This window comes from Diprion similis, chromosome 2 (genome assembly GCF_021155765.1).
Source record: "Diprion similis isolate iyDipSimi1 chromosome 2, iyDipSimi1.1, whole genome shotgun sequence".
Classification (NCBI taxonomy): Eukaryota; Metazoa; Arthropoda; class Insecta; order Hymenoptera; family Diprionidae; genus Diprion; species Diprion similis.
The window spans coordinates 14,302,131-14,314,611 of NC_060106.1; the positions used below are offsets into that span (position 1 = coordinate 14,302,131).

Genomic DNA, 12,481 nt, shown 5'->3' on the forward strand with positions numbered 1-12,481 from the left:
CTCTTCATTCAACTGAAACGTGTCACGGACGATGCATTGGTCCTTCGGATGAATAAAGAAAGAAATGAAGAACGGAGGGAAAAATGCAGGGGAAATAAAAAATGAACGGAGAAATGCTCGTTCAAGTACTGTGGAATGAAACTTGCGACCGTTGATCGTCGCAGGAGAGAAACTTTCTCCATCTTGCTTGACTTGCAGCTGTCTCTATTCGACAGTCTGCGTAAGACGTAAATTATAATTATTATTATGGAAATGATGATAATTATGATGATGATGATGATGATGATGATCTTCCGCGACGTTGGATGTGCAGGCAAGACGCGATGCACTTCACGTGGCTGTCCATTTAGCTACAGCAGAAAAAGTAACGAGGTGTCAGTTATGCTCTTGCAGTCTTTTTATCCGTTTCTCTTATTTTCATTTATTTACATATATATATATATATATATATGTCTCACTCTCTCCATTGGATGTAAAAGTCCTGCCGTTGTCAACGCATGTATAGCTTCCAGATGTTCGCATTATAACCGTTGCTTTCATCTTTCATCTCTTATACTTTACTTTATTTCGCCAACTTCTTTTCATCCGTCCTCTCATACCGAATATCTTTAGGTCATACGCAATTGCCGGACATTCCTGCAGGGCGACGGGAAATTAGGTGTTAGACATCATTCACTTTCTCAAGTTACAGTGCCCAGCTGTTTATTATAGGGAATGTCGCAAGTTGACTGGCGATAAACGTCCGACAGATAGCAGTCCCGATAAACAAATCAACCGGCTCGATGTGAAATTGCATCGGTTATGTATGCACAACTCATATATATATATTATATATATATATTTTACACCTGATATTCTGAAAGCAGACTTGTCACACCATGTGTACATATTATAAGCTGGTTCTCGAATTCAACGACCGCTTTCAGCTCATATAAATTGTCATTCGTTAACGATCAACGGTTGGTTTTCCTTTCGATTTGCCTTACGGTTGGTTTCTTCTCTCCACGAGTCGTTTTCGCCCTTCATATTTATTCTGTAGTTATTTCATTCTTATACTGAATGATATTGAAATACTTAGTATCGTTGCGGAAACGCCCCTGTTTGCGTATTGCTTCCTCCGATCTCGAATACATCTGAAACATGGCAATTTCCTTATCGCGCAATTCCCGCAACTCGATTTATCGCTCTTCTTTTCTATACTCATTCGTGTATTTTTTAATATTTTATTTTTCTTCATTCAAGCAAATCTCTCACACCAGCGATTCAGTATTCTCATATCCGCGAGGCGAAATACTGCTGCGCGTATAGTCGGTTACATAGATTGATTCGAACGCACATCTCCATCACACTCTCGGCGAATGTACAACGTACAATTACCTGCATGGTTTCAGCGCTAACTGATATCGCGGAGACGAGCTAGTAGCCTTGGGAGTGCCGAGCACTCGAGAGCGTTGTATCAACGTTAATACTATTTATCTTATCATGCGAAAATGGAATTTCGAACTCACATTTTTTGGGCCTGCGTTTAAGGCGTTGGAAAAATTGGAGCGTCTTTTCCGCAGGCTGCGTCCTTTGCGCGTACATATACACAGACCTGCGTAACCGCGTGCTGTATAAATTGTTGCTTTGTTTATCGTTACTCAACCAAAATATTGTGACTTGAGTAAAGTGGCAGTAAAAAAATTTAAGTACGCCGTTTGTTTGTTCTCATTGGCGTACATCCGGATCCACCTGATGGTTGTCCTTGGATTGAAATTACATCCCAGGTGACGTCTTATGGACTTTTCGTTTAGACCCTCTTCTTCTTGCAATAAGGAGCTCGATAATTCGCCTCAGAGACTTGAGCTCTGCGTTGATGTTATCTCGCGGCAATTATTATGAACAGTAAAATGCAGGTGAAGGCTTTACGCTCGCACGGTGCAAAAGAGAGAGAAAGAGAGAGAAAGCAACGGGGTGGAGAAATAGCCGATAAATGGTGTTTGTCGCTGCATTTTTTCGAAACTGTTGATTATAGTAACTAACGGGTTTAAAAAAAAATAAATAAATAAATAAAAAAAAATAAAAAAATGCAATTGAAAGGTAGAAGAAAGTAAAAAGTGAGAAAAAACCCTCGACATTCGGCATGCTTAGGTATACAAAGTACCGTCCTCTAATTTTATTTAAGCCTCGTCTAAGATAGTATATCTTTGCCCAGTTTAACCTTTGATCTTGGATGGAAATTGTGTCCTCTTCGTTCGACGTTCCTGCCCCACGGTCACAGGCATCGACCAAGTTACGCTTTATTTATTTATCCGTTTTACCATTTGCATATACACGTATTAATACATACAAATGAGCGGTGGCGCTGCCTGACAGCCAGCCAGCCTGCTGCCTTCCTCCGCCTTGTGCACGACGTTAGTGAAACTCCGGTTGCAGCCCGCAGGCTTCCAACTAACCAACCAACCTCTGCACTTCGTTGCTGCTGCTGTATATTGCCAACTTGCCGCCCGCACTTTGTTAGCCAAATTTTGGATTCGTCCCCACATTCAAGTTATTCTGGCACTGGATTTCGATCCGCTAACTAACTGCCAATTAAAATCACCCTCGGCGGCAGTTGGTGCTTCTTTCTTTTTTCCTACAATTATTCATCTTTGCCCGCAGTCTTATATACAGGGATGTATACATCAACTGGAATTTACCTAATACTGAAAGGTTCAGCATGCATTATCAAAGATTAACATATTTTAATGATATCTTGTTTTTTTTTTTGGCTTTTGGTTTCTTCACTGTGACCGTTGGTTTGATCGTAATCGTATCTAACCCTTGACCCACGATTCACCCTAACTTTCTTTCCTTACCAATTTTAACCTCTCATCCTTGCTCAGTGATTTCGGGAATTCGTTATCAACTAAATTCCTCGCTTATTAAAAATGATATTTCATGCACATGGAGATTCGATGTAACATTGTTATCCTAGTCTATTGAATCTTCTGCGCGATATTTAATCTCATCGAAATACGACGATTAATACTCTCGAGTCACATATTATATGTATACGAGTATGTGTACATTCGATAAGACAGGAAAGTAATTTAGTTTACTTACGGTCGAAGCGTGCTCGGGTTCTGCAGCAGCTATCGTACGCATCGCGTCTATGAATGAAGAATGGACGCGTATTAGTTCGTGTTTGCACGATATATCGGTAAACCTGCATCCATCCATCAGCATCGGGTCTGCACAGCAGGGTGTCAAGCCATATCAAAGGACTAGAGAAATGAATATAACACGCACGAAGCAGATGTATGCCAGGCCTGTGCCTACGAATGTACATTGTACATACCTTAATATATATGTACAATCGTGCCATGTACGATATTATATGCATACATACGATTAGAAAAAAAAAGTCTTAGCTGCACAAAAATTTTTGGGTCGATTTAACCATTTTTCAATGTACGGTGAAAAAAAGTACAAAGTACAAGGTACAAATTAAATGTTAAGATTACAATATCTTGTGTCATATTTATTGACAGAAATGTAACTAATAACTCAAACACAAAGTGGACCCGCTGGGATGAGAATTATGTTTGGTTAAATTTTTCTAACAGTGTATTCGCAACAGTTTCAAGAGTATAAAATATTTGTAAGAAAAACTATCATATAGGAGATAAGAAGTTGCGCTGCAGCACGCAGCGTGACGACGAGGATCTTTCTTCGTTAGAGGCAGCGAGCTCGCCAGTTGACAGGTTTCTCTTATCAAGTTGTAATAACCATATAGTTAACCCACAAATGTAAATTAAAGATAAACACCGGAGCCAGCGAGAGCAGCGCCGTTATCCGCGACAAATCCTGCTGCTGCCGCTGCTGCTAAGCCTTGCACTACACGATGCCCATGCTCGTTATGCATGCACATTGTACACGTGTGTATGTGTATGTGCGTATAATACACTCGCCTTCACCTCCACCTCCACCTCTTCCTCCTTCGCAGCGGCAGCGACACAATTTACAACAGCGACGTAATTACCCACGTGCAACTGACAGCATCTGTCACTGCACAGACGCTGTTGCGGGCAACGCCTTTATGGCGACGCCAGGTGCCTGCCTGCCTACCTACACTTTAACGTTTCGTCGCCTTATGTATTATACGCCTCGAGAGTCTTGTTTGCAACCACTGATTTCGCCATTTTTTCGTCTCTTATATACGGAATTAGACGCAGGACTGATGCACGGTCAGAATAATCTATTCATTTTTATCATGCTACTTTTAACGTACGAACAACCGACTGGCAAACATATTAATCAATTGACCACGTCTTACTATTTGGCCGAAAATCTTTGTACGAAATTCTTATTGTAATAGGTGATAGACTTTTTCATACATCTCACATTACTCGATATAGTTGATCATCTTCATCTTTTATCATTCTAATCGTCATATATTTTATAAATATTTGTATACACGAGTGTGAAGAAGTAAAAGTTTAGAAAAAGCTTTAAAGACGAGTCTGTTCTTTTTTTTTCTTTTATTTTGTTAATGAAATTTTCGACAGTGTCAAATCAATTTCCTGAACGCTTGCCAGAAATCGTGTGTGCAGTAGAGATTCGAATTTTTCTTACAAAGAATTGAAAAGTTGTTACACATGACAGCAGCCGGCAGGTGCTTGGAAAAGTTGGAGCCTCGATCGGCGCGCGGTCCGCGGAATAAATGTCAAAATTCTTGAATAGTCGTTTTAATTAGTATGTGGTTGAATGTCACCGATCGGTGCTACCGCAACAACTTGCGGCGGCTAGAGTGGCCATCTTGGATCTGGTGGTCGGTCCCGAAAGTCACGGTTTCCTGATACATTATTCATGGGGCAAGAGGAGGGGGAGGTCGACCTTGATTATGGCTCAAGGGCGTTGCGCAAATCCCTTTTCGCATTTTCACGTCACGTATCGAACAACGCGTATAATATGCCGCACGTTTATACACACGTGGGAGAGTTGTTGTTTCTCGGTGGTTTGTAACCTGTTCGTTCGGCCTTCTTGTTGTAGCAGAGGATGACACGCACCAGTAGATGCTTCAAAGACCGAATAGCAATCGCTGTCATCACCTACCCTTTACCTACACTTTTTAGTCTCAAGTTTGTGGGAATTTTTTTTTTTCTTTCTTCTCACCAGAATGATGGCTCAGCTTCAATTTTATCGTTTTGACAAGAGAGTAACAAGTTGTTACACCACGCGTTACGGCTAGAAATTGTTCCCATTTATTGTACTTAACATTATACCTGTTGCGACTTATTTATAAAGGACTTTCTCTTTCGCCCTCGTAGCGGTGTGTCTGTAATACATGCATTGAATACCCCTGCGGGGTGTTATAACGGAGGTGATAAATATATTCCGATCCGTTACAGTTGAACGCTTCATTATATTATGTCTATACGCGTGCGAAATTGGCGGATATTTGAAATTCAAAGAACGCGACGCTCTGGCTTGCGCACAAGTATGTACTTTCTCTATACTTGTATAATCAGAGTACATATGGAATAATAGATAGAATGATAACAGGGCTTTCCAACTTCTGCCCCTCTATTTAATATGCCAATAAATTCTGCTCTTGCCACAGTCTTATACATATTAGGTACATACTCAGTCTTTTGCTATTGTCAATTTTACCGGACATATGTTTGTACATCTTTTTATCGGAACTAATATATTTGTACATGTAGATGTATGTACCTGGATATTGTATCAGGTAGGTATACAAGTTTATAAATCAATTTATGAAATTACTTTTATTACCAACTGTTATACCGACTTGCTTTCCTAATCGCTTAACATAAGTGAGGAATTCCGTGAATGTTACTACGATGATTATAGGTACACAAACAAAGGTACACAAAACGAGCTTCAAGTTTCTTTTTTTCTCGTACTATAATAATTATTCGAACAGTACGCATAAAGGCGGAGCGAGAATTTGGGAGACGGGGGCGGGGCAAGAATAAAAAAAAAGTTGTGCCCTGATATCGTGCCGTATATGACATAGTAATGTGATAATACGTCGATTACCGTCGTTGTAACTGATAACGATATTATATTTCCTCGTCACGTAAAATTTGTCGTGCTTGCACTCGTTCGAGCAGATAATGATCTCCGATTGATTCAGACATCGTTGCGGATACGTGGTTAATTGCGGCGGCAGCAGCATGTATGCATTGGTAGATATATAGGTAGAGTCTATCCGCGGTTTAGTCGCACACGTGGCTGCGTACTGAAAGACATGAGGCGGAGCTGTGTAAAGCAGTTATACATACACGTATAATGTAACAACGTTCCTGCGCGCATTAGACAAATCGTGAGAACAGGTGCAATGCATTCGTCCGATTATTCGGGGAATCCAGTCGGAAAATCTAGGTTGTCTCGTCTGCACACACGCGTAATAAAATGAGGAAGAAGAGGAGGAGGAGGAGGAGGAGGAGGTGGAGGTGGAGATGGAGATTTCGGGAAGCGCGCGTGCCATGCAAGAATTCGAGATTAGATTTATTCATCGTCTTAATATACCTGCAATTCCCCGTCAATTACGATCCTCGACGTCTGCATTGGTGTGTGGGTGTATGTGCTCCTCGATCGCAGACGTGACGGCATATCGGCTGTGGTAATAGCGCGGAAATAGTGATAAATAATAAACAGTAATAATAATGATAACGACAATGACAATATCTTTGCAAAAACGCGAGCGAGATAGATGACGAAAAGATGACGCTGATATATTTAAATGAAAATAATAGAATGCGGGAGAGAGACGCGGACAACTGTCTACTCTTGTCTAGCCTCGCGACGAGTTCTACTACTAAATTTAAGCCGCGGGTTACTGGACCTTACGTAATCCCGTGCTAAGATTAGTTTCCTCCGTCCAACCCCTCAGATTTAGACTCGACTCGACTCTAATCTCCCAACTTGGTATTTACACCAACATTTTCATTTTTTACAACCCCCTAATTGGTTACTTGCTGGGGTTAATGTCACTCAACACATTTTTCAAACTCATCGTAGAGTCCCGTAATACCTTAACTTCGCCGATGTTTTATAATATTTAAACAATCAATTTTGGTCAAAAAAACAATACCCAGATAGATATTTTTTAGATTCTTAGAACTCGTTGTTGAGCCAGGATATCACTTTTTTGGGGCAGGGGTAAATCTCTGATATTGTCACGTGTGTTTTCGGTTCAGTGCAAAGCTGACAATAACGATTGATTCGGGGCTCTGAAATATTGTCGGGTCATTTCTGATAGTTCATCGTAATTCCTCGTGTATGCGAATTTTTAATCTTTTTTTTAACGGTTGATTTGCATTCAGCTCGCGCGGCTGCAGCTGCTGCAGTTAAATTCCGGGGCGGATTCGCGATGCAGGATTAATCGAGAATACACGTGTCAGTATGTACGATCGACCTTTGAACTTGCGGGCTTTTTCGACCGTCACACGCTATGCGGCTCGGTAAAACGTAATGAGATTCGAATATCCGCAACGCGGGGCGCTTCCTCGTCGCTCGGAGTCGTATCGCGTCATGCGATTTTTCCCCTCCAATAAAGTGCGAAAGAAAACGCGCTATTTTTGCAAATTATGGCTACACGAGCCATTGTTGCACCATGAACAAAAGGGCGAGCTTCTGTCATCTTGAAATTAAACGGACAAAGATGATAATTATTTATAAGCAAGTAGAGTGATTGGAGAGGAAAATGTGTGTAGGTATATGAATTAAGTTTGCAAGTATGACGTTTTATTTGATATACATTCTCCCGGACATTAGGCGTATTAGCAGAATGTGCGGGTGTCCTAAGAGAACGGTTCGAAGTGTCCGGACGTAGCGTACAAAGCGGCTTACCCGTAAATTGGATTAAACCAGAGTAGAGCAGGGTAAAGTGAATAGACAGAGAAAAAGGAAAGGAATAACAAGTAAGAAGGTATGAAAAGAATAAGAAGGAATTATCGGGTTAAAGTATAACGCTGTATTTATAGCGAGGGAGATACATACCCAGATGTAATATAACATACTCGGCACTGTAATAGCAATAATAATGATTTGGTATTAAATACTCGTAAGTAGTCGGAATAATTCTACATTAATTAGTGAGCGACTTCAATTTAATGTACGGATAATAATTTGAAATACATTTTTTTTTATCTTACCACGGATCTGCGGTGCAGAGACATATGTAATCCAGCTGTTACTAACCGTGTAGTTTTCAGGTGTGATTTTTCTGGTTTTAAAAGAGAAAAGGTGCAGAGTCACCGTATCGGTTTCGCCACAAAGCAATGCCGACGATTCTAGCGAGCATAATTAATGTTGAGGTCAAGTTAAACGGGTGTTCTAAATTTTTTATGGTAAATTCATCGTCAATACTTATAAACTGTATCATAATTTTCATTCGAAATAATTTCAAAAGAACACACGAGTACTGACAGGTCAACTTGCAAGTGTGTAAGTATGATTTCCGAGAATGTTGATTAGAAATTTTCCGTTTTCTTAACATTCTTACGCTGCAGCGTCATTCGTTGAAATTAGATGAGACGTTTTTTCAATCGGTCTTTTAAATTTTTTAACGGTGCACAGCAATGGAGGTGAAATGTTGGAAAGGAGTGCGTTGCCCCGGAGGCGTCGGAGGCGTCGGAGGTGGTGAAAAGAATAATTAAGCGTAACCCACCTACCCACCTTTTCCTATCTGTCTACCCAGCCCGTGACGTCACGATGCGGCGTAGCGAAATAGGTCGTTGACACTGCTTGCAAATTGCAGAGGGGCGGGGCGTGGAGCGACGTCGTCTCGACGAACCCCGCGAGTGGATCCAACCGCCGCACCGCCGACGTTCCGGCGCGTGTTAGCCTTGCAGCCGGTTAAACGTCCCCCACACATATCTACTCGACTATCGAGCTTGACGTCGGCTGAACTGTGCCAAAGAAAACTTCGGTGGGAAAATATAGCACCGAATAACGCAAGCTCGACGGCTGAGGCACGTGTTTTGCCGACCACGTGTTAATTACCCGACGACGTTATATATCTCGGGACATTTTATTCCTGAGACTAGCGAAAAGCGTCGCAGCTAAGCTTGCGAGCTTTTCCCGTTTCGCCTAATTCCTCCGATCTATCCTCGCGGACGACAATTGAGACTTAAATTGACTGACTGATCTCGTTATGGGATCACGAGGAAAGTGGAAATAAGGTGAACAGGAAGCACGTGGGGTATTAAATGTCAAATGAGCCAAATGGCCGTGACGTCGACGGCATATCTACGAGAAGCCGGCCCAATACTCAAGCTAAATATGGAACCACCGGCTAGCTGTTCGGTTATTTTCAGATCCCGCGAGTATCTCTCTTTCCGCTTCGTCGTGCAGCCTACCGTAAATGTATATACCTACACTTGGACGGTGGTAAAGCTGCAAGCTCGGTTCTTCTTACGCCCACACATCTCATCCCTTATTTTACCACAAAGTCTCACTCACTCGGTGATTTGCAAGCATCGTCGCAGGTCATCAATTTTCCATCCTTTTTCACGGAATGTCGGAAACACCAGCCGCGGTTCCCTCAGAAACGAAATCCTTTTACCGCTTTTCTGATCGACGCGATTCCGTTACGACGCGATTTGACCTACTGGCCAACACCGGAATCCACCAGACGCATAAACCAGCGCCGATTTATCGTTTTGCGGTTCTCCAAACCGACTACCAACAACCGGCATGCTCGACCTGAGAAAGGACCGGTTCTACACAGATCAGTCCTACAGGTGAACAGTTGTACAAGTTTGTACCTACAAGTTCTTTGCTACATGCGGTGGTCCGACAAGTTCGTTTCTCCAGAGTTGTTTCGACTATCGGGAAATCGGAAAAGGTCAGCGTGCAGCCTTGCTTGAAATTATGAGGAAAATATCGAACGGTTACGTGTGGTACTTGCGAGTTGTTACCGTCTACTGGATCTCAGTTCTGATCTATAGAAAGGTGTGCTGCTGCAAGGAAATGAAATTGGAATCACGAATGGCTGGTTGGATCATCTTTGAAAAACTTGAGCGTATCGTGGTGTCAATAAACCCAATTGATGCTTGAGTTTCTGCTTTACACGCGTTGGTTGAAATCGTTGGAGACACGAAACTTGTAGCTTGTAGTTACTTGCGTTTTAAATGCCCTGCTGATAAAAGCTTATTGTCTTATTAATGATAATAGGAGTAACGTAATACACGAAATTCTGATCCGTAGAAGCTCTGGCTGATTATACGTGTAATAGCGAGTGGTCCTCGGGCAAGGATAGGATAAGAAAAACTGCTCTTATTTTTCTAACAAAGCCGATACGTATACAAGATACCGATAGATATACAAGAGACACTATGTCATGAAATACTGGTATATAACCTACGCTTGCGCAAAACGAAACGCCGGCGATTCATTATTTAAATATCTGCAAAGTCTGGCATGACCTCGAGGGAGTCGGAGAGGGAGAGAGAAAAGAGAGAAACGTCGTTCTGGGTCCACGTGTACTCCAAGGTTCTCCTCCTCCTCCCACCAATTCCAAGTTTACGTAACGCCTAAGAAACGCCGGTCGCCAGAGGATGGGGCTGTGCTTTATTCTCTTATTTTTAATTCCCCGTGAGATCACAGATTTTATTCGAATGCTCGAATGTCAGTAGAGTTCGGATGTAATCGGGAGGGAAGAAGTTGATGGCTCTTCGAAAGGGCGAATGTATGACGCACGGAATTAAATGACACGACTCCCTGGTGCCGTAGCGGCATTCATTTGACTCTCAATTATCCGGTGAACCACGATCATTGCGCTCAATCACTTACAGATGGTAACCACTTCCGATTTTCCGATATTTTCCCCTTCACTCGTCACTCACGTAGGATGTCTCCAAAATATTGTGTTACATTGCAAAGATGTTTCATCATGCCTGCATGTACTGTAGTTTCCTTCGACAGTTCTATGATCTCTCACAAACATAGCTATGACCTCCCAATGTTGTACCAACGGAATTGTCTAAGTCTTTCTCCGGTACCGTAAAGTTTAACGTCAATATTACAACATGTCTAATTGCGGCTAAATATGCTCTCCCAAGATCGTGGTTTACGATTCAGCGCAGATTCAGGTTATACAGTGGTCCTTGAAACTTGGAAAGAGTTCCTGGAAAGAGGATTCCAGCTTTTGATCCTATATCGCGGGAATTTCGAACTATTAAATTCTCTCTACACGGCATTAGATTCTTGCTTATAAAAATAATGTCCGAAACGGAAGTTAAATACAGTTACATGAAATTATTCGAAGAAGAAAGAAATCTGTCCTGTTCACGAATTCCTCTTTTCAGACCTTTGCAACGTCGAGAATCGATTCTCGTTACCCTGACTGTACCTATAAGACATGAATATGCGGCGCTAAACAGGCAAAAGCCGTAGACTGACTTACACCAGGTATTCGAAAACGCGTTTCTCGACGCCGAAGGTCAACGCTTTACCGCGTGTCATTACTATACCTCTGAAAGAAACGGCTTTCCAAGCAAAGGTCGTCCTGGAAGTCGTGAGTTACAAAGTCCCATTCATTGGGCAAGAACGGTTGCGGTGGTTTCGCGTCCTTGTCGCGGTCTGTTGGCCCTACGCGGCTTACGATCTTTGGAGTTTGGCCCCATGCACTTGGAGGCTGAGCCGCGGGACCCACTCTTACTTTTTCACTTACCGCAGCAGGTTCTCCCGACGATTAATTATCGACGACGATTTCACGGTTCAACGGACACCGCGAATACCTTCGTTCGAGAGAAAATCCACTCCTGCACCGTTTCTCGTTTCCGTTACGACAGTTGGATGCTAACTCTTTACCCACAGCCTTCGTGGATTTTCACCATGCATCGTGGTTTCAATTCCCGATGAATTCGTAATGCCACCCAGTTTATCATCGTTTAGAGTCAAAGACCATGCGTGTTAGTACCTACTTACCTACCTATTCGCGCCAATGTGCAATCCGTGGTTGTGCATATGTGAGACCTGACTTGTGAGTAATTATACAAATGTGGTATCACTGTTTAAATACAAAAACTATTCAGTATCAGATTCATGTAAAGTCTCATTATATTTTTCGATTTTTAAATTTGTTTTCTTTGATTTCTCTATAAAAGAAATAAAAATTTTAAACGTAAGTGCATAATATCTGTACATGTATCACTCATATATTACTCACATGTTTATATTGTTAGATATTTTTATACTTTAACTAGCAAACAAAAATTCATTTTTGTATATTAGATATTATAAATTTAATTGCAAATGTAGTCTGTTACTCCAAAACATTGATTAAGACGCTGGAGGATCTTACAGGCTGTACTATCATCATAAATTTCAAAAGAGACATCAATTTTTCATAAGCGTATTTACGTATTCGTCTGCGTTTCCCTCTGATGCAGTTCATCCGTGGTACGTACGCCGGTATGATCGAAGTTTCTCTTTGATACGAAGCTTTCAAACCTAAGACGTGAAGTTTATGCGATGCGAACTG

The 12,481-nt window shown here is 41.8% G+C and overlaps 1 protein-coding gene across 3 annotated transcripts in view; it reads left to right on the forward strand.

Annotated features, from left to right (window-relative positions):
• LOC124411744 (homeobox protein TGIF2-like) overlaps positions 1–12,481 on the forward strand; it is a 78,325-nt gene that overhangs the window by 62,057 nt on the left and 3,787 nt on the right. The gene's annotated exons all lie outside the window — the stretch shown is intronic.